The sequence below is a fragment of the Scyliorhinus torazame genome, chromosome 15, assembly GCF_047496885.1.
Source record: "Scyliorhinus torazame isolate Kashiwa2021f chromosome 15, sScyTor2.1, whole genome shotgun sequence".
NCBI lineage: Eukaryota > Metazoa > Chordata > Chondrichthyes > Carcharhiniformes > Scyliorhinidae > Scyliorhinus > Scyliorhinus torazame.
In genome coordinates this window covers 29033699-29057401 of record NC_092721.1, presented here as the reverse complement: position 1 = coordinate 29057401, position 23703 = coordinate 29033699, and the positions used below count along the sequence as shown (strand labels likewise).

The following is a 23703-nucleotide window of genomic DNA, read 5'->3' as shown; positions in this document are numbered from 1 at the left end:
AGTGATAGGAGACTCAATGGTTAGGGGAATGTACAGGAGATTCTGTGGTCGCGAGCGAGATTCCCGGAAGGTATGTTGCCTCCCGGGTGCCAAAGCCAGGGATGTCTTGGTTAGAGTCTACAGGATTCTTAAGGGGGAGGGTGAGCAGCCAGAAATCGTGGTGCACATTGGTACCAATGGCATCTGTCGGAAAAGGGGTGTGGAGGTAATAAACAAGTTTAGGGAGTTAGGCTGGAAGTTAAAAGCCAGGACAGACAGAGTTGTCATCTCTGGTTTGTTGCCGGTGCCACGTGATAGCGAAGCTAGGAATAGGGAGAGAGTGCAGTTGAACACGTGGCTGCAGGAATGGTGTAGGAGGGAGGGCTTCAGGTATTTGGATAATTGGAGCGCATTCTGGGGAAGGTGGGACCTGTACAAGCAGGACGGGTTGCATCTGAACCAGAGGGGCACCAATATCCTGGGAGGGAGGTTTTCTAGTACTCTTCGGGAGGGTTTAAACTAATTTGGCAGGGGAATGGGAACCGGATTTGGAGTCCAGCAACTAAGGTAGCCGATATTCAGGACGCCAAAGCGTGTAATGAGGCAGTGGGGAAGGGAATACTGACAAAGGAGAGTACTTGCAGGCACGGAGATGGGTTGAAGTGTGTATACTTCAACGCAAGAAGCATCAGGAATAAGGTGGGTGAACTTAAGGCATGGATCGGTACTTGGGACTACGATGTGGTGGCCATCACGGAAACTTGGATAGAAGAGGGGCAGAAATGGTTGTTGGAGGTCCCTGGTTATAGATGTTTCAATAAGATTAGGGAGGGTAGTAAAAGAGATGGGGGGGGGGGGGGGGGTGGCATTATTAATTAGAGATAGTATAACAGCTGCAGAAAGGCAGTTCGAGGAGTATCACCCTATTGAGGTAGTATGGGTTGAAGTCAGAAATAGGAAAGGAGCAGTCACCTTGTTAGGAGTTTTCTATCTGCCCCCCAATAGTAGCAGAGATGTGGAGGAACAGATTGGGAAACAGATTTTGGAAAGGTGCAGAAGTCATTGGGTAGTAGTCATGGGCGACTTTAACTTCCCAAATATTGAGTGGAAACTCTTTAGATCAAATAGTTTGGATGGGGTGGTGTTTGTGCAGTGTGTCCAGGAAGATTTTCTAACACAGTATGTAGATTGTCCGACCAGAGGAGGGGCAATATTGGATTTAGTACTGGGTAATGAACCAGGGCAAGTGGTAGATTTGTTAGTGGGGGAGCATTTTGGAGATAGTGACCACAATTCTGTGACTTTCACTTTAGTAATGGAGAGGGATAGGTACGTGCAACAGGGCAAGGTTTACAATTGGGGGAAGGGTAAATACGATGTTGTCAGACAAGAATTGAAGTGCATAAGTTGGGAACATAGGCTGTCAGGGAAGGACACAAGTGAAATGTGGAACTTGTTCAAGGAACAGGTGCTACGTGTCCTTGATATGTATGTCCCTGTCAGGCAGGGAAGAGATGGTCGAGTGAGGGAACCATGGTTGACAAGAGAGGTTGAATGTCTTGTTAAGAGGAAAAAGGAGACTTATGTAAGGCTGAGGAAACAAGGTTCAGACAGGGCATTGGAGGGATACAAGATAGCCAGGAGGGAACTGAAGAAATGGATTAGGAGAGCTAAGAGAGGGCATGAACAATCTTTGGCGGGTAGGATCAAGGAAAACCCCAAGGCCTTTTACACATATTTCTCACATATGAGAATGACTAGAGCGAGGGTAGGTCCGATCAAGGACAGGAGCGGGAGATTGTGTATTGAGTCTGAAGAGATAGGAGAGGTCTTGAACGAGTACTTTTCTTCTGTATTTACAAATGAGAGGGGCGATATTGTTGGAGAGGACAGTGTGAAACAGATTGGTAAGCTCGAGGAAATACTTGTTAGAAAGGAAGATGTGTTGGGCATTTTGAAAAACTTGAGGATAGACAAGTCCCCCGGGCCTGACGGGATATATCCAAGGATTCTATGGGAAGCAAGAGATGAAATTGCAGAGCCGTTGGCAATGATCTTTTCGCCCTCACTGTCAACAGGGGTGGTACCAGGCGATTGGAGAGTGGCGAATGTCGTGCCCCTGTTCAAAAAAGGGACTAGGGATAACCCTGGAAATTACAGGCCAGTTAGTCTTACTTCGGTGGTAGGCAAAGTAATGGAAAGAGTACTGAAGGATAGGATTTCTGAGCATCTGGAAAGACACTGCTTGATTAGGGATAGTCAGCACAGATTTGTGAGGGGTAGGTCTTGCCTTACAAGTCTCATTGAATTCTTTGAGGAGGTGACCAAGCATGTGGATGAAGGTAAAGCAGTGGATGTAGTGTACATGGATTTTAGTAAGGCATTTGAGAAGGTTCCCCATGGTAGGCTTATGCAGAAAGTAAGGAGGCATGGGATAGTGGGAAATTTGGCCAGTTGGAAAACGAACTGGCTAACCGATAGAAGCCAGAGAGTGCTGGTGGATGGTAAATATTCAGCCTGGATCCCAGTTACCAGTGGCGTACCGCAGGGATCAGTTCTGGGTCCTCTGCTGTTTGTGATTTTCATTAATGACTTGGATGAGGGAGTTGAAGGGTGGGTCAGTAAATTTGCAGACGATACGAAGATTGGTGGAGTTGTGGATAGTGAGGAGGGCTGTTGTCGGCTGCAAAGAGACATAGATAGGATGCAGAGCTGGGCTGAGAAGTGGCAGATGGAGTTTAAACCTGAAAAGTGTGAGGTTGTCCATTTTGGAAGGACAAATATGAATGCGGAATACAGGGTTAATGGTAGAGTTCTTGGCAATGTGGAGGAGCAGAGAGATCTTGGGGTCTATGTTCATACATCTTTGAAAGTTGCCACCCAAGTGGATAGAGCTGTGAAGAAGGCCTATGGTGTGCTCGTGTTCATTAACAGAGGGATTGAATTTAAGAGCCGTGAGGTGATGATGCAGCTGTACAAAACTTTGGTAAGGCCACATTTGGAGTACTGTGTACAGTTCTGGTCGCCTCATTTTAGGAAGGATGTGGAAGCTTTGGAAAAGGTGCAAAGGAGATTTACCAGGATGTTGCCTGGAATGGAGAGTAGGTCTTACGAGGAAAGGTTGAGGGTGCTAGGCCTTTTCTCATTAGAACGGAGAAGAATGAGGGGCGACTTGATAGAGGTTTATAAGTTGATCAGGGGAATAGATAGAGTAGACAGTCAGAGACTTTTTCCCCAGGTGGAACAAACCATTACAAGGGGACATAAATTTAAGGTGAAAGGTGGAAGATATAGGAGGGATATCAGAGGTAGGTTCTTTACCCAGAGCGTAGTGGGGGCATGGAATGCACTGCCTGTGGAAGTAGTTGAGTGGGAAACATTAGGGACCTTCAAGCAGCTATTGGATAGGTACATGGATTACGGTAAAATGATATAGTGTAGATTTATTTGTTCTTAAGGGCAGCACGGTAGCATTGTGGATAGCACAATGCTTCACAGCTCCAGGGTCCCAGGTTCGATTCCGGCTTGGGTCACTGTCTGTGCGGAGTCTGCACGTCCTCCCCGTGTCTGCGTGGGTTTCCTCCGGGTGCTCCAGTTTCCTCCCACAGTCCAAAGATGTGCAGGTTAGGTGAATTGGCCAATGATAAATTGCCCTTAATGTCCAAAATTGCCCTTGGTGTTGGGTGGAGGTGTTGAGTTTGGGTCGGGTGCTCTTTCCAGGAGCCGGTGCAGACTCAAAGGGCCGAATGGCCTCCTTCTGCACTGTAAATTCAATGATAATCTATGATTAATCTAGGACAAAGTTTCGGCACAATATCGTGGGCCGAAGGGCCTGTTCTGTGCTGTATTTTCTATGTTCTATGTTCTATCCCCCCACAAGCTTGTGCTACAAGGTGGCCTGGCAACCCCGGGGGGCCCCACTGCTACTTTTGCGGTCAGGCCAAGCACCCCCGCCAGCGCTGCCTGGCCCGTGCATCCACCTGCAAGGGATGCTGTAAAAAGAGCCATTTTGTGGTGGTATGTCAGGCCCAAGCGGTTGCGGCGGTCTCAGGCTGCGCGGAGTGCAAACCGCACTTCTACCGGCCAGAGAAAGCGCACCTGATAAAGGCTTCCCGTCCCTTTAAACGCCTCAGCATGGACTTCAAAGGCACCCTCCCCTCCACCGACTGCAACACGTACTTCCTGAATGTGATTGACGAGTACTCCCGGTTCCCATTCACCATCCCCTGCCCCAACATGACAGCAACTACCATCATCAAGGCCCTCCATAGCATCTTTGCACTGTTCGGGTTCCCCGCTTACATACACAGTGATAGGGGGTCCTCCTTTATGAGCGACGAACTGCGTCAATTCCTGCTCAGCAAGGGCATCGCCTCGAGCAGGGCGACCAGTTACAACACCCGGGGTAACGGACAGGTAGAGAGGGAGAACGGAATGGTCTGGAAGACCGTCCTACTGGCCCTACGGTCCAGGAATCTCCCAGTCTCCCGCTGGCAGGAAGACCTCCCAGATGCCATCCACTCCATCTAGTCACTGCTTTGTACCACAACCAACCAGACACCTCACGAACGTCTCCTTGTCTTCCCCAGGAAGTCCTCTTCTGGGACATCGCTCCTGACCTGGCTGGCAACTCCCGGACCCATCCTGCTCCGAAAACACATGCGGGCGCACAAATCGGACCCGTTGGTCGAGAGGGTCCATCTTCTCCACGCTAACCCCCAGTACCCCGACAGCCGACAAGATACGGTTTCCCTACAAGACTTGGCGCCCATCCGGAGCCCCACGCACACCTCAGCCACCTGTCCCACCCTCCCATCCATCAGTGCACCTTACAGGAGGATCGGTCCTCCCGCCGGCCCCGTCTCGGCCCCCCCACCCACCGACGAGCCCCGCAGGCACTCCCTTCCCAGGTCAACCATTTTCCCCACCAGCACCGTCTAGGAGTGACGAAGCTGCCACAGAGATCAACGCCACACTCCCGGAGTTACAGACGCCCGAGCCTCCACCGGAGTCACCACCGAAGCTTCGACGATCACAGAGGCCGACCAGGTCCCCTGATCGACTGATTGCTTCATTTTAATGTGTATAGGTATTTATGAATCATAAATTGTAAATAGTTAATAGAATTGTAAATAGTTACAAAACGCTGTACGGAGGTATTACGGTACCTCCATAACTATAATTCTACCATGTTACCATGTTGTCGTATCAGGCCATCACACCTGCCGGACTCTTTATTAACAGGGGGTGAATGTGGCAGTCTGTGTAGAGGTATTACGGTACCTAGTAATGCTAGAACACCATTGGTAGATAATTTATGCTTCCTATTGGTCAAGCTGTATGGTAGCTCCGCCCCGCTAGGTGGGGTATAAGAGCCCGTGCCACCCCAGCAGCCTTCATTCTGTACCTGAGCTGCTGGGGGAAACATCTAGCTTATTAAAACCTTCAGTTGGACTACAACCTCGCTTTAGTGGTCATTGATCGTGTATCAACCCTATTATTCAAAAGGGTTTCCAAGGCATCACAGCAGTCCAGCAATCTGTTGTTCATAGAGTGTAAAAACTAGCAAGTCACGCTACAAATGTATAGAACCTTGGTAAGGCCGCACTTGGAATATTGCACACAATTATGGTCGCCACACTATCAGAAGTGCGTGGAGGCTTTGGAAAAGGTGCAGAGGAGGTTTACCAGGATGTTACCTGGTCTGCAGGCTGTTAGCTATGCGCAGAGGCTGAAAAGACTCGGACTGTTTTCAGTAGAACGACGGAGGTTGAGGGGTGAACTGATAGAGGTCTACAAGATTATGAGGGGCACGGATAGAGTAGATGGGCAGGCACATCTTCCCAGGGTGGAGGGATTAGTCGCCAGGGGGCATAGGGTTAAGGTCCGTGTGGCAAAGTTTAGAGGAGATTGGTGAAGCAGGCTTTTTACACAGAGGGTTGTGAGTGCCTGGAACGCGTTGCCAGGGGAGGTTGTGGATGCAGATACATTGAACATAGAACATACAGTGCAGCAGGAGGCCATTCGGCCCATCGAGTCTGCACCGACCCACTTAAGTGCTCAGTTCCATCCTATCCCCGTAACCCAATAACCCCCTCCTCACCTTTTTGAACACTAAGGGCAATTTATCATGGCCAATCCACCTAACCTGCACGTCTTTGGACTGTGGGAGGAAACCGGAGCACCGGGAGGAAACCCACGCAGACAAGGGGAGAACGTGCAGAATCCGCACAGACAGCGACCCAGTGGGGAATCGAACCTGGGACATTCACGGCATTCAAAAGGTATCGCGACAAATACATGGATAGGATGGGTACAGAGGGAATTGGACTAGGAAGTGCTGAAGGTTTTGGCTAAAGGTGGAATCATGACAGGTACAGGCTTGGAGGACCGAAGGGCCTGTTTCTGTGCCATATTGTTCTTTGTTCTTTGTTTGCTGATGTGTTGCCCTGGGAGAGTGGCAGTGGCTCAGTGAGGTATAAACCCGCTATCCTTTTGGGATGGCAGTATTCAACCCCCATTACTCTTTTTCCGCTCCTGCAAGTTCAGGCTGAGACAGCAATGTTGCAATCCAAAGTTGAACCTTTCATGCTATTGCTGATGAATTATTTGTTTAGCTAGAGCCCAGACAGAAAGTAACGGTGTATTGTAGCCTTCCATCCTTGTTGAGTTCCACCACTTTCTATTATACTTCCTTGGCCTCTACTTCCTCTTCTGCCTCCTTCTCTTCCTCATGCTCCTGCTCCAGTTTTGTGTACGGTTTTGGTCTACTGTGTACAGTTTTGGTCTTCTGACTTGAGAAAGGATGTACTGGCACTGGAGGGGATGAAGAGGAAATTCACTAGGTTGATTCCGGTAGAGTTGAGAGAATTAGCTTATGAGGAGAGACTGATTAGACTGGGACTGATTTAGAGGAGATGTCCGAGGCAAGTTTCTTACACAGAGGGTAGTGGGTGCCTGGAACTCGCTGCCTGAGGAGGTGGTGGAAGCAGGGACGATAGTGACGTTTAAGGGGCATCTTGACAAATACATGAATATGATGGGAATAGAGGGATAGGGACCCCGGAAGTGCAGAAGAGTTTAGTTTAGACGGGCAGCATGATCGGCACGGGCTTGGAGGTCCGAAGGGCCTGTTCCTGTGCTGTACTTTTCTTTGTTCTTTGTTCTTTCTTCTATACTCATTTGAACTTAGAAGAATGAGGGGGGAATCTTATAGAAACATGTAAAATTATGAAGGGAGTAGATAGGATAGAAGCAGGCAGGCTGTATCCACTGGCAGGTGAACTAGAACTAGGGGGCATAGCCACAAAATAAGGGGGAGGGGGAAAACAGATTTAGGACTGAGTTGAGGAGGAACTTCTTCACCCAAAGGGTCATGAATGTGTGGAATTCCCTGCCCAGTGAAGCAGTTGAGGCTACCATTAAATGTTTTTAAGGCAAATGTAGATAGATTTTGAACAATAAAGGAATTAAAGGTTATGGTGAGCGGGCGGGTAAGTGGAACTGAGTCCGCAAAAAGATTAGCCAAGATCTTATTGAATGGTGGAGCAGGCTCGAGGGGCCAGATGGCCTATTCCTGCTTCTTGTGTTCTTATAATTTCTTGTCCAATAGGTAGTGGTGAAAACGGTTCTTCCATAATTTTGAGCATGAAGCGTGCTGCTACAAATCTTAATACCCACTTTGCTGAGTACTGTGTGGCTCATCTACTGTGGACTTGCAATAGAAATGTTGGCTGAGAATTCCGATGGTGCTTTTCCTTCTGGTAACAAAGCCCCTATTGTAGGGCAGCTCTGCAAGTATGCGTAGGTCCCATAGCGGAGTCATGATCCATGTTGATGACTGAATAAACCATGTCGCTCAGTAGTCAACCTTCAATTTTCTATAATGGGTGAGATCTGTGTGGCACAAAGGACTACTGCAGAATGAAGAAATTGTAACCGTTGACAAACTAATAGACATTCACCTGCACGTGCACTGTCCGAAACTGCGAACCAGCTGTGGAGAGTGGCATCAGTTTTCTGTCTGGGCACACAAGGAAATTCAGATGGAGTCAATGGCATCCTGCACCACCTCATATTCACTCTGCGCTTAGCTCTAACAGGGATTGGGACAAACTTGCCCCTTTTTGTATTGAGAAGCCCAGCCATCCGCCACATGCAGCAGTGCACTGCAAAGATGCCATTTATCCAACCGTAGCCTGGAATAAGCTAGACATAGCAAAGAGCCACAGTCAGCTTGTTCGACAGAATTGTGGTGACAGCAGTTGACAGGTATCAGTCCTCATCTCTTACCTGAAGTTAGGTGTCTCCTGCATTGGCCCTTGCTGGAGTCGAGCTAAGAGAGTTTCTCCCTGAAGATCGTTGGCAGGCATTCGATCGAGAGACGTGCTTCTTCCGCCAGCTTTTCGTGCACTGTGTGGCTGCTGCTCGTTCTCCCAGTCATGTTCAATTCCAAGACGGCGCCCTATTCACATTTGGAAATGAAATTGTTTCAGCACAAGCTTTTAAAATCACACAAAAGTACTTCAGCAGTAGCCAGACCCTTCCGTGCTGACTGTACAAGCTTTAACCTGGTCCAGGCAATGTCCAAAAACAAGTGCAAATGGGCCAGCAGTCAAATAAATAATCCAGAAATAACCTGCAAGTAGGTTGCGACTGTTTAAAAGGTGCTGGTGGGAGAACGGTCCTTCATACTGTTTTATGTTGTGGTGAGCTGTGCAGGATTAAGACAGGGCATTAACTGCAATGTGCAATTGGGGTACAGCAGAGTTATATCATATAAATATTGCACAATAATTCACACACTGTCTCCATATTGTGATGCCACAGTGGGCAATTGGTGCACACACATACAGATGTTGTTAGATTACTACCATAGAGCCTAAACAATGGGGACTATGGAACACATTTTGGCAATATAAAAGCTAAATTATGCAAATGTAGCTATAATATTGATATATTTCAAATGATTGGGTTGAAAGAATCAAGTCAAGAGGCCAGAGCAATTTGAATTTGCATGATTGATTCTATATTAACATTCAGCAACACCTGGCTTGTCTGAGACCGGCGGCTGGATTCACTATTCTGGGGCTATGTCCCCACGCCGGCGGGGAAACGGTGGTCTTTTACGCCAGAAAAAAAAGGGGTAAAACGGCCAATGATCCTCCCTTTAGCTGGGGGCTAGTATGTCGGTAGCGTCCCCGGAGAATTGCCGGGTCTGTGGTCGCACATGCGCACGGCGGCGGTCTGCAGCGGCCGTGCCTCGCTACATGGCGGAGGCCGCTCGCGGACCCGGCCTGCGGAATAGTGCCCCCCCCTTTTGGCCGGCTCGCGCGGCTCGGACCAACCCCACAGCGCCCCCAGCCACTGATAAAGTCCCCCCTGTTGGCCCATCCCGACTGAGGTGGCGCTGGACTGAGTCCGCAGCCACTACACCGAGTTCCTGACGGATGAGACCACTCGCTACCGACGTCATCGGGAACTCGGCCGGTCGGGGCGGAGGATCGTGGGGCGGGCCACAGGCAATGTCCTGAGGCCGTCGATACCCGGAGAGGAAGCATCTTTGGAGAGGGCGGCGCATTGCGAAGGAGGCGCCACTCCCGATTCCGTCGGGAACTTTGATTCTCTGGCTGATTGCCGAACGTGATTTCGCCATCGGCGACTGGAGAATCCAGACCCAGATGTATGCCTCTAAAAGCATGTTGGGACCCAGCGGGAATCCCAGCACGCTGATTTTGTTGGAGATTTTTGATAGCTCTGCGTAGAGACTTGAATTGGCAGCCAGAGATTATTGCACAGAAACATCTTCGTCAAAGTCTTAGGGTACGATACAACTACAACTGCCGCCCCGATTATTCACACTGACTATCCCATCATTCCCCCTGACTAGCCCACCTGACACCCACGATATCTCCCCCCCCCCCCCCCCCCCCCCCCCCCCCTCGCCAAGCCAGCTACTCTCCCGAGCCGACCGGACAATTCCTCACCTGAACCAACAACCCGCTCCTGCACCTAACCACCTGCCACCGGAAACACTCTTCTCACCGCCCGTGCTATGACCCTGCCCACCGCCCACTTTACCCACCTGCCACCCTACCCACTTACATTGCCAATGGTACTCACTTACCTGACCCACTCATCAACACTACTACCTTTTAAACATCCAATAGTCAATTCCACTGCACCCCAGGGCACCCTGGAAAATTCTCTGGCTGCAATTTACCCACCGCCTTGCCCACTGTGCCAAACCCGTTAGGTTGGATGCATAGCGGGAGTGGTAAAAAACGGGTTTCACGCTGGGCATCGGGCCGCACATTATGCACCGGACCCGCTATGCCCAACACGATCTGTATTCCGCCCTCGCTGGGTTCCCTTCAAAAATGACGCCTCGGTCTCTGAGGAGCCGATCTTGCCGACATCTTTCATGCCCACTTCAAAAGAGTTATCAGTGTGGGAGTTATCAATGAGGAACTCCTCAAGCTCCAACAAAGTGACTGAATGTGGGTGACTACACTCTGAACCGCGTCCAAACACCAGGCGGGAATCACCCTGCAAAACCCACCCAAAAGGACCGATCTACCGACCTCATTGCGCCGGTCGCGAATACATGTGGGTCAGTTAGATAGCGGGAAAGGCTGAAATCGGGAACCATCCCGGGCGCCGATCAGTTTCCGATCTAACTGTTGGTGAGATCCAGGTCCCACCGCGGCACGGCAAGAAACCAATAATCACCAATTAAGATCGATTTCCATGCCATTACCGGGATAGACCCCCTATTGAACGGCCTCCAGGGCTCTAACCTCCTCCCCAGTGAGTGGTCATGCGGGCGCCGATTAGTACACCTGTTTAGAAATGAGACACTAACGCAATGGCTGCTGTGCGGATCCGAGGAAGGGAGTAGCCATCTTTGAAATCGGGCTGTCATCCCGGGGGTACTGGAGCCACTGCCCGGGGGGAGGAGGTGGGGATGGGACCAGACAGGTGGGGAGGGGGCTGTGATCGTTGGAATGGTCGCCCCTTGCCTGGAGAGGGTGAGGGGGCTCAGCGCCCACGGATCCGCTGTGCCGCATCCCCAGATCGAGTATACCCATAACGGGGGCAACTCCAGCTGCTACCTATCTGTCCCACCGACCACCCCCGTGACAGAGCCCCGTCCGTGGTAATAAGGTAAAGGTCACTTTAACCCCCAATACCGTGGCGGCTATTGGTAGCACAGCAGAATGCGATTGCTCAAGCTGAATTGGCAATTCTAGCAATGTGAGCACTTCACTTGCTGTGGATGTACGTGCCATGATGTAGTCGTTTGTTATTCTGGATGCATCAACGCCTCAGAGGCAGCAGCCATCATTCGAGTACCCAAGGGCTGGGCCTCAGCACTGGGGACATGCTCGTGACCAGAGGGTGTGCGCCTGGACTGGCAAGGGAACCAGCGCCCAGTCCTGGTACCACATCCAGTGGGTGCCTGCGGGACAAGGTCTGGGATCCGGTGCCCAGGGCCCACTGTTGAGGCTGGGGTACATCTGCAGGGCATCTTGGATGGCACCCTGATAGATAGCAGGGGATGTGAAGGTGGGAAAGCCTGGGGGACCTGACTGTACTGAGTTGGAAGCCACAGCTGATTGTCAGTCTCACATGCTCTCCAATTCCTTATAGATATCACATTATGGATGATATCATGGACCCCGCAGAAGCTGTCCTCATGGTGGCATTGGCAGGCCAGGCTACCAGATGATGGTGAAGGCGGTGGCAGTTGCGTTGATAGATTCTCAAGGATAGGGACAGTTGGGGGTCACGATAATACAACATTAAATAGGTTACACCCGAGACTTGCGAAGGCCCTGTCACGTTATTCAGCACTGCGGACCGACCTGCACCCCACTCCACCAGTAGCCCTCCCCCAACCCAGCCCCCCGGGTGTCCCGCTACTAGACCTTCTCGGAGGTGGCCGCATGTTCCTCCTCCTCCACCTCCAGAATGCCACGGGACTGGTAGCAGGGTTCCGATGCCAACTCACCAGTGGAGATCGTTGAGCTCCTTGTGGGACTGGGTGGCGGTCCTCCTTGTCACAATCGCTGTGCTGATGACTGCTGCCATTGCCTCCCAGGCGGCACTGTCTGCCCTGTCGCTAGCCCTCTGAGCCCCTCGGGGGAACAGGGTGTCCTGCCTGGACTCTACCACGTCCATCAGCCTGGCCAGGTCGGCGTCCTCGAATCGCGGAGGTGGTCTGCGCGGTTCCATGGCTGCCTGCTGTTTATTCTGCGGGATCGGTTTAAATGCTGCGTCACCTCATTAGGCTGCTGTGCGCGGTCCCGGCGAATCAGCCGGCATGACAATCATTTGTGGCCTAAAGCACCTGGGGCATCATTAAGTCACCGAATTACTGTTAGATACCGGTGACAGCCTCGCCGGGTCGACTGTCAGGAAACATTTCATGCCCGCTACCACACTCAAAAACGTTTGCGTCAGATCGCGCCCGGAGTCATCTTTTGGGCAAATTGCCCACTCCAACTCTGAATCTGGAGTTGGAAGCTTTGGACAGTTCTACCTTGGCAACTCAAGCTCTCGCCCATTCACAACATTCACACTGGACATTTCAACATATCTCACAGCAGCTAGTACCAGGAAAAGCAGCATCTGCTCAGATTCTCTGTACTGGTCTCCATGAGGATTCCTGCATTGAGAAAGTTGTTCTTCATCATGGATCAGGTGTCGCAGCCTTTTAAAAATTTTACCCAGGCAAGTGGATGGTTTTCAGTCTTATCGGTGGTCCTGACGCTGATCGGAGGATTTGAATCATTGTGAATATTTGCCCATGTTTGTTCTTGTTTGCCGTGGACATGTCCTGGCACCAACATTAAATCAGCACATCTTAAATAATGCGCAGAACACAACTGCATTTTTCCACCGCTTTATTTAAGGATTGTCTATGCAATGCTCAGTCACTTGAAGAAGATGTCTGACACTTGTTCGAAGCAATGCAAGATTGATGAATGATCGCTGCACAATCACGAGGCAGTGACTGAAAGAAGTGAATGCCACAGATGTCAACAATGCTGTCTGTCTCATTGCAATTGTCAAATTGACAGTAATTGCAAATTGAGCATCTAGCTGATGCCTCTTTGATTCCTGACAAATTTCAGCTTAGAGGTCCGCTGAACTTAAATCTGTTTAGTGTGGCAAATCTTTTCTTTTTAAACAGCTGGATCGAAAATTGAGTCTTCTCTGTTTGCTGAGTTAAATCATGGAAGCAGGTACTCAGTCACTTATCAACACAGCCAATAACAGCATCCTTTGTGATGACTGGGGTTTCAAACTATACAACTGCTGGAAATAGATGACTGTGTTCCAAGCAATTAGCTGAGATATCTTGTCAATTGGATTTGGTGGCATCAATGTGGGGTAATATGCTGGGCTGATTCCATCGAAAGTGATGGGTCATCAACGGCTCTTGATCTCCCCGCGATGACCTGTAACTCCTGCTCAAAGGAAATGTCATTTCATAATCACGGGACTTGCTCATTGGCCAACTTTTCTTTTCTATTTGGTGTGCTGAGCTCCTATAGCAAGAGCATAAAAAATCTCAGGCAATACTCTCATAACTGTAATAATCCACAGGAGGCAGGGGTACTGTCAGTACACCAGTATTTATTTGCAATAACTATATCCAAGAGCAGCTCCAAACAGTGCTGCTAGCATTCCAGTCAACTTAAGACTGGTTCACAAAGCCTACACAGGTGCTTATATGGGCCCCCTCAATGAGCTATCATTGAGGGAGCTCATACTCCAATGGGCCAACCAATAATGCCAATTGGAGGTCATTACACCCCCCCCCCCCCACCCCAGCCCCCTGCCAGCTGGCATTCCTCTGAGCTTCTTCCTGCTCCTCATGTCCGGGTCTGTCACCTCTGTCGTCCACCGGTCGTTCTCTGACGTGGGTGGGGTGTACCTTATTAGGTGCCCGTCTTTTCCTGGATGACCTCCTTGGAAGTTGTTCTTCCTCCTCCTCGGGGAGAGGTGTCGCGGCGGCCTTGTCGAACGTGTCCATCTCCGACTCTGAAGACTGGATGACGGGGTCTGGAGAGATTGTTCGGGGCTGGGGTGTGAGTATCTTCTCCGTCTGGGCTATCCCAGCTTGAGGCTGTCCTGTTTCGCCTGCCTCCAGGTGTGGTTCCGCTGCCGTTATTTGGTCTAGGTGTTTCTTCAGCACCTTACCTCCTATTGAAACTTCATAGGATATAGGCCCTGTTTGGGACTCTACCGTGCCTTTGACCCACGTTGGTCCATTCCCATAATTCTTGACCCAAACCGGTGCCCCCACCTGGAAATGTCTGTACTGCCGACTATTATCATGCCACCTGCGTTGGACCTACTGTTGTTTCTCCACTTTCCCTGTTAAATTTGGGAAAAGGAGACTCAGCCTCGTTCGCAGCCGTCTTCCCATTAAGAGTTCAGCTGGCGGTATGCCCGTTGTGGAATGCGGTGTGGTCCTGTAATCAAACGGGAGAGCTTTGTGTCCATTGACGCTGCCGGCTGCTTCTTGAGCCCCGCTTTTAGTATCTGGACCGCTCTCTCTGCCAAGCCGTTGGACGCTGGATGGTAAGGGGCCGTTTTGATGTGGCGGACTCCGTTTCCCTTTAGGAATTTTCCAAATTCCCCACTTGTGAATGCCGTTCCGTTGTCCGACACCAATACCTCTGGAAGTCCAGGTGTTGCAAACGAGGCCCTGAGCTTTTCAATTGTCAATGCTGTACTTGCCGCGTTTACCCGGTGGACGTCCAACCATTTAGAGTGGGTGTCCACTATCACTAAAAACATTGAGCCCATGAAAGGGCCGGCGTGGTCAATATGCAGGCGGGTCCACGGTCTGCCTGGCCATTCCCACGGGTGCAATGGCGCAGCTGGTGGAACTCTTTGCCCCTGTTGGCACTCCTGGCACCGACGTACCAAGGCTATGTCTGTGTCCAATCCTGGCCACCAAATGTAGCTTCGAGCTAGCATCTTCATTTCAGACACCCCTGGGTGTCCGTGATGCAACTCGGTTAAGATTGCCCGACAGCCCTGAGCTGGGACGATTACCCGGGCTCCCCATAATAGGTTACCGTCTTCTACGGTTATTTGGTCCCTTCTGCTCCTGTATGGGTGCATCTGGGGCTCCACTGGTCTCTCCAGTTCCCCTGTTAGCAGTAAATGCTTCATCTTGGCTAAAACTGGGTCTTTTTGCGTCCACAACCAAATATGTTGTGCGTCCACTGGTAGGGTGTCCAAAAATTTTAGAGTCATTACTGTCTCCTCTACTTTCGATATTAGCGGCGGGGTGTCTGGGAGGGGAAGTCTGCTCAAAGCATCTGCATTTGCTACTCGCGTTCCCGGTCTGTGCTACAGAACGTATCTATAAGCCGCCAGTAGCAACGCCCAGCGTTGGATTCTAGCTGATGCAATCGGGGGTATTGACTTGTCTTCTTTTAATAACCCTAATAACGGCTTATGGTCCGTCACTATGGTGAATTTCCACCCGTACAGATACTGATGAAATTTTTTTACTGCAAATATCACCGCCAGTCCTTCCTTCTCGATTTGGGCGTAATTTCTCTCAGCCATCGCCAAGGTCCTCAAAGCATAGGCTATTGGCCGTTCTTCCCCATTCCTTCCTCTATGGGCTAAGACGGCTCCTACCTCGTAAGGTGATGCGTCACACGTGACCACCAACTCCTTCCTTGGGTCATAATGCTCCAGGACATTTTCGGATGACAGCTGTTCCTTAATGTCCCTAAATGCTCGGTTTTGGCGGGCGGACCATTTCCATTTTTGTCCCTTTTTTAGTAGCTGGTGGAGGGGTTCTAGGATGGATGCCCTATTTTCAATAAATTTGCCATAATAGGTTACCAACCCGAGAAACGATCGTAGCTCCTGGACCATGGTGGGAGCTGGGGCTTCTTTTATTGCCCTTACTCAGTCTTCCAATGGGCGTAAGCCCGACTCGTCTACTTTATATCCCAGGTACGTCACTTGTGGGGCCAGAAAAACACATTTTTCTCTTTTCAGTCGTACGCCTGCCTTTGCGAAACGTCTGAGCACTTCCTCCAGGTTCCTTCAGTGTTCCCTGTTTGTCCTACCCGTGATTAAGACATCGTCCAAATAAATCGCCACCTGCGGTAGTCCCTGCAGAATATTTTCCATCGCACGCTGGAATATAGTGCAGGCTGATGACACTCCGAAGGGTAGCCTAGTATAACAAAAAATTCCCTTCAGGCTGTTGATCGTACAAAGAACAAAGAAATGTACAGCACAGGAACAGGCCCTTCGGCCCTCCAAGCCCGTGCCGACCATACTGCCCGACTAAACTACAATCTTCTACACTTCCTGGGTCCGTATCCTTCTATTCCCATCCTATTCATATGTTTGTCAAGATGCCCCTTAAATGTCCCTATCGTCCCTGCTTCCACTACCTCCTCCGGTAGTGAGTTCCAGGCACCCACTACCCTCTGCATAGAAAACTTGCCTCGTACATCTACTCTAAACCTTGCCCCTCTCACCTTAAACCTATGCCCCCTAGTAATTGACCCCTCTACCCTGGGGAAAAGCCTCTGACTATCCACTCTGTCTATGCCCCTCATAATTTTGTATACCTCTATCAGGTCGCCCCTCAACCTCCTTCTAGCGAACTTCTGGGAGCCCTTGTCCAGTTTTAACTGCAGGTAGGCGTGGCTCATGTCCAGTTTCGTGAACAAAAGTCCACCTGCCAATTTGGCATATAGGTCGTCTATTTTCGGGATCGGGTATTTGCCCAGCAGTGCGTATTTGTTTTCCGTCTGTTTGAAATCTCCACAGAGACATATCGAGCCGTCAGGCTTCAAAATTGCTACCACCGGCGCTGCCCATTCCGAGAACTGTACTGGTCTGATAATGCCGTCGCGTCGTAACCATTCTATTTCGACATCTACTTTCTTCCTTAATGCAAAAGGTACCTGCCTGGCCTTACATAATTTCGGAAGGGCTTCTGGGTCCACGTGCAAAGTTGCTTTGCCGCCTATAATTTCCCCCAAACCTTCTTGGAAGACCTCCGGGTATTTTTGGAGTACTCCACTCAACTGCCCGCTTCCAATCTGGAAAATTTTCATTCAATCTAATTTTAGATCTTTCAGCCAGTTCTGTCCTATTAAGTTCGGTCCGGAGCCCTCTACTATCGTCAACGGTAATCTGAGCAATTGTTTGTCATATTCCACGGGTACCCGAGTCGTGCCTAGAATTTCCAGGGGTTCCCCCGTGTAGGTTTTAAGTTTCGTCGATGTTTCTGTTAGGGTTAGTGGCTGGAGTCCATCTTTGATTTTTTTTTAAAAAAATGCCGCCACTCCCATTACTATTACGGCCACACCCGTGTCTATTTCCATTATAGTCGGCACGACCGTTCACCCGTGGGGTAATCTTAATAGGTTCTGCTTTCTTCATAGCAATATTATATAACTGTTCGCCTTCGGAGGAGGATGGGGCATCTAGGTTGTGTAGTTCCCTGCGTCCCCACCTGCTATTCCTCTTTTGCCACCTCCTTCTCGGGTTTCTGTCACTGTAACCCCACTCTGTCTGGTGCCAGAAACGGTCCTTCTCTGTTGGGGGAGCCTCAGCCGGTAGTTCCCTCTGTCTCCAGTTTGGCCCTCTATTCCTCAGGCTTTTCCTGAGGGCGGCTATCTGGTAGCTAGACCCGTTGTGGTAGTCCCTCTCACAGGTATCTACCTCCATTGGCGTGCCCTATAGTTCCTGCCCCCCACTTGCTGCCTTTTCTAGGGACAGTGCGAGCTGTAACGCCCGCCTGCAGTCTAGCTGTGTTTCCGCCACAGGCACTTCTGTATTGTGAGGTAATTTATTGCACACACTAACCGGTCCCGAAGCATTTCATTTAGCGTCGGGCCGAACTCACATTTTTCCGCCAGCCTTCTCAGGGGTGTCAAGAAATTCATGACTGACTCTCTGTCTTCCCGCTTCGTTGTGTAGAATCTGTACCTACGCAAAATGAGGGGTGGTTTTGGGTCATAGTGCTCTTCCACCAATTTAGTTAATTCTTGGAAAGGTAGCGTGTCCGGCATATCGGGATAAGTTAGACTACGTATAATGGCGAAGGCTGAGGGTCCGCACGCCGACAGCAGGATAACCCGTTTCCTTGCGTCCCTCATTATCTCATTGGCCTGGAAGAAGTAAGACATTCTCTCCACATGCTGGGACCAGTCCTCAATAATCAGGTCGAATGCATCTAACTTCCCAAAAAAACGGCATTTTTGAAATAGCAAGACTTACCCTCCGAGTGTGGCAGCTGGTCTCCGCAAGGTTCTTTGTTTACCTCGTCGCCACTGTAATGATCCACAGGAGGCAGGGGTACCGTCACTACACCAGTATTTATTTGCAATAACTATATCCAAGAGCAGCTCCAAACAGTGCTGCTAGCATTCCAGTTAACTTAAGACTGGTTCACAAAGCCTACACAGGTGCTTATATGGGCCCCCTCAATGAGCTATCATTGAGGGAGCTCATACTCCAATTGGCCAACCAATAATGCCAATTGGAGGTCATTACAATATCTATCAGCATTACAAGGGTTAATGTAGTTTTTAAAGTAGCCACTAGAGGGAGCAGCAGATACAACTATATAAGGCAGTGATGCTAGACTTTAGGAGAGGAGTGTAAGCAGCAGACAGCTAGTGAAGGTCACCAGAGCAGTTTGTGTGAGAAGGTTAGATTATAGTTTATACCAGTAGTGGGATTAGCAGGAGATGAGTGTAGTTAGATGTTATTCATCAGTTGTGTATTCTTAAGGACTAAGTGTCGAACCCCAGTTTAGCAGGGCAAGTACAATCACAGCTTTGTTTGAATAAAGACTATACTGTGGTCTTTGTGGAACACCACGCCAACCATCCTGAAATAAGAAACACAAAGAACACCACAATTCAATTTCGCATTTTTAAGAGCTTGCTGAGATTCTCCAAAAGAACCGTTCCATCTGCTTAAACTGCGAACCCAGTTGATAAGCGTGCAAGTCTGTTGCTTTTTCTCAAACTATATCTTATTTAACATTACTGCCTCTGCAAAGAATGTAACATGATTTCACCTACACACAGTGACCTGATCCTGGGATTCCACTTTGCCTTTGATTTACCATGATTTAGGATCAATTCCTAGATCTGGGTTTGCTCCTCCTCAGTAAGCTTCAATTCATCGGAGGTTCATTCTTCTGAGGAAAAGTCGCATCCTCGTCTCCAAACCTGCCTGGAAAATCCTACCCAGGATTTCTAATACTGTTAGATCAGAGCTGTTTATTTTCCTCTTGTTTTCCTTCTTTCTGTATAGTTTTTCTGTGGTCAGCAACAGTACCATGACAACAACAATTCTGATTAAATGCTAATCCTTGAGGAAAATGGTTCATTTGTTTCTATCCTGTGTTTAGATACAATTAGAATTGATCTAGCACAGAAATGATGGGTGAGATTTAATCCAGTGCGTTGCGATGGGAAACATGGTGGCCGGTTCCATTAAATCACATGGGAGGCCACGCATTAGTCTGCTGGCAGTTATTAAACTTGCCACGTTGAAGTTGGAGGTGACAAAGGACAAATGCATACAACTTGCCCACTCATGGTGGGATATCACTCAGGTTCATTATTGAGCACAGAACACCAATTATCCCCGAGCCCACTGCAATTTAGTGGATACTCAGAGATTAAACGGGAGTCACACGGCTCTCCCATGCCTCTGAAGACCACCCAGCAAACCCTGTTGAGTTTGTTTGTGGGCCCCCGACGGGGGTCCCCCAATGACGGATACTCAGTGCCCAATTCGAGGGGGTAGGAGGAACAGAAATCATGGAAGAGATTGAGAGAAGTAAAAATGAAGGGTAACAACGAAAGGGAAATAGGGGTGACGATTGAGAGCACGGGAGGCAGAGAAATAAACGATGACAGTAAGGCAAAATGAAGGAGGAGGGAGGACAAGGACAAAACAGTCTGAAAAGAATGAGAGGAAGTGAAGAGTAGGAGAAAAAAAAGAGGAGGGAAATAGAAGTAGAAGAGGAAAATGCAAGTAGAGGGGAAGGAGTCAGAGATTACTTTGTAGAACTATCACTATCGCTATTCTAGTTAGAAAGAGATAAAAGACAGAGATCTTTTTCAACCAGGTGGAACATGAATAATGCTGAAGAATAACTGAGTCAGCTAACTTTGTTCCTGTTTATTAATAAGATAGTTAAATTAAATGGATTGAGTGAAGACATGTTGTCAGGCCTGAGGACCCTAGTAGAATTTTTTGTCAGTCTTTACACCGATGTTTGCATCTGGTTGTGTAATAGAAGTGAAGTCAGCCTACCTTTTGTAGTCATCCATGATTGTTATTGGATAATGACAATCTTACGCCATTAATTCATAAGGTCTGAATGTGACAACTTTTGTCATGCCATTTCTTGGGAGAACGATGAAAGTCGTGCTGAATAAGTAGCAGCAAGCTTACTGCTTTCTGCAAGTAACATATTCTTTGATGTGACTTTTGTTTCCAGGGAATTGAGATATCTTTGTTCTCATGATAGTGAATTCCACAAATAGGGCCATTCATCATCTTCCGTCCAGATGCAACCCTATTCGTTGGTCACAACCATGCCTATCAACCTGAGCTGCCGTTTCATCAAGACAGCATTTGACCAAGTAAGGAGCCCGAGTAAAACTGAGGTCGATAGCATCATAGGGCTGGATTCTTCTGCCTCGCCACAGCTAGCAGTGATCTCGGATCGGATTCTCTGGTCGCTGGACGGATGTGGCTGGAGAACACAGCCTACAGACGAAACATAGAAAATAGGAGCAGGAGGAGGCCATTTGGCCCTTCACAGCTGCTCCACCAACCATTATTATTATGGCTGATCATCCAACTCAATAGCCTGATTCTGCCTTCCCCCCATATTCTTTGATCCCCTTCACCCTAAGTGCTATAACTAACTGCTTCTTTAAAAATGCAATGTTTTGGCCGAAATACTTCCTGTGGTAACGAATTCCATAGGCTCACCACTCTCTGGGTGAAGAAAGTTCTCCTCATTTCTGTCCTAAATGGTCTACCCTGTACCCTCAGACTGTGACCCCTGGTTCTGGACACACCCACCATCGGGAACATCCTTTTTGCATCTACCCAGCCTAGTCCTGTTAGAAATTTATCGGTTTCCATGAGATCCCGCCTCATTCTTATGAACTCCAACGAATACAATCCTAACCTATTCAATCTTTCCATATAGTCAGTCCCGCCATCCCAGGAATCAGTGTGGCCAACCTTCACTGCACTCCCTCTAGAGCAAGAACATCCATCCTAGAGCAAGAACATCCTTCCTCAGATAAGGAGACCAAAACTGCACACAGTACTCCAGGTGCGTCCTCACAGGGGCAGCAGGGTAGCATAGTGGGTAGCACTGTTGCTTCACAGCACCTGAGTCCCAGGTTTGATTAGATTCCTGGCTTGGGTCACTGTGTGGAGTCTGCACTTCCTCACCGTGTTTGCGTGGGTTTCCTCCGGGTGCTCCGGTTTCCTCCCACAAGTCCCGAAAGACGCGCTGTTAGGTAATTTGGACATTTTGAATTATCTCTCTCTGTACCCGAACAGGTGCTGGAATGTAACGACTCGGGGCTTTTCACAGTAACTTCATCGCAGTGCTAATGTAATAATAATAATCGCTTATTGTCACAAGTAGGCTTCAATGAAGTTACTGTGAAAAGTCCCGAGTTGCCACATTTCAGCGCCTGTTCGGGGATGCCGTTAGGGGAATTGAACCCGCTAAGCTGGCATTGTTCTGTATTACAAGCCAGCTGTTTTAGCCCACTGTGCTAAACCAGCCCCTAATGTAAGCCTACTTCTGACAATAAAGATTATTACCAAGGTCCTGTGTAATTGCAACAAAACATCCCTGCTCCTGTACTCAAACCCTTTCGCTATGAAGACCAACATGCAATGTGCCTTCTTTACTGCCTGCTGTACCTGCATGCTTACCTTCAGTTACTGGTGTACAAAGACACCCAGGTCTTGTTGCACATTCCCTTCTCCTAATTTATGACCATTCAGATAATAGCTATCTTCTTGTTTTTGCTGCCAAAGTGGATAACCTCGCATTTCTCCACATTATACTGCATCTGCCATTTATTTGCCCATTCTCTCAACTTGTCTGAATCACACTGAAGGATCTCTGCATCCTCCATCATTGCTATATATTGTGAATAGCTGGGATCCTAGCACCCAACCCTGCAGTACCCTACTAATCACTGCCTGCCAATTGAAAAAGACTAGATAATTCCTACTCTCTGGTTCCTGTCTGCCACCCATTTTCTGTCCATCTCAATACATGAGCCCTACTCCCATGTGCCTAAATTTTATCCGCAAAGTTCTTATGCGAGACTTTGTCAAAAATCTTCTGAAAGTCCAAATATACCACATCTATTGGCTCCCCCTCATCAACTCTACTAGTTACATCCTCGAAGAATTCCAGTAGATTAGTCAAGTCTGTAGGGAAATTGTCCACTGGTTAGAGTCAAATCTGGCACAAAGGAAGATCATTGTCATTGTTTCTTCTTATGTTTTTGTGGGGTACAGGTGTCAGCGGCAAGACCAGCATTTGTTCCCCAACCCGAATTGCCCTTGAACTTAAGCCATTTCCGAGGGGAGTTAAGAGTCAACCACATTACTGTGGATTTAAAGTCACATGTAGGCCAGAGCAGGGAAGGATGGCAGGTTTTCTCCCCTGAAGGACATTAGTGAACCAGAACAGGTTTTGCAGCAATTAGCAATGGTTTCATGGCTATTATTACTCAGGCTAGCTTTATATTCATATTTATGCATTAAATTTAAACTTAGCCAGTTTATGTGGTGAGGTTTGAACCCATGTCACAAGGGATTAGCCCGGGCCTCTGGGTTACTCACCAAGTGATATTACCACGACACCCCCATCTCCCCCTTGTTGGTGGTCAATCATCTCAGTCCTCGGCATCTGATAGAAATCAACTTTTCTTATAGGTAAGAAAGTTTAAAGGAAGAAATGATTTAGTGACATTATACTATTAAAAGTCATATATTAACCATGACAGCTGAGAGAGAATGCTGCGAGCATGGGAAAAGATCAGGGGCGCGATTCTCCGACCCCCCACCGGGTCGGAGAATCGCCGGGGGCTGGCGTGAATCCCGCCCCCGCCGTGTCCCGAATTCTCCGCCACAAGAGATTCGGCGGGGGCGTGAATCGTGCCGCGCCGGTCGGCGGAAATCGTGCCGGTTGGCGGGCCCACCCCCGGCGATTCTCCGGTCCGCAATGATCCGAAGTCCCGCCGCTGTCAACACACGCCAGCCGACGTGGATTGAACCACCTTTCGAACGGCGGGACAAGGCGGCGCGGGCGGGCTGCGGGGTACTGGGGGGGGCGCGGGGCGATCTGGCCCCGGGGGGTGCCCCCACAGTGGCCTGGCCCGCGATCGGGGCCCACCGATCCGCGGGCAGGCCTGTGCCGTGGGGGCATTCTTTTCCTTCCGCCTTCGCCATGGTCTTCACTATGGCAGAGGCGGAAGAGATCCCCTCCACTGCGCATGCGCGGGGATGCCGTGAGCGGCCTCTGACGCTCCCGCGCATGCGTCGCACGGCAAAATCATTTCCGCGCTAGCTGGCGGGGCGCCAAAGGTCTTTCCCGCCAGCCGGCGGGGCGGAAATCACTCCGGCGCACGCCTAGCCCCTCAA

At 49.4% G+C, this 23703-nt stretch overlaps 1 long non-coding RNA gene across 1 annotated transcript in view; it reads right to left on the bottom strand.

Moving 5' to 3' along the window:
- The window catches only part of LOC140391374 (uncharacterized), a 203275-nt gene that overhangs the window by 7333 nt on the left and 172239 nt on the right, over positions 1-23703 (bottom strand). The window contains exon 2 of the long non-coding RNA XR_011935022.1: positions 8272-8443. This is a non-coding gene — a long non-coding RNA (uncharacterized lncRNA). The remainder of the gene's footprint in view (positions 1-8271; positions 8444-23703) is intronic.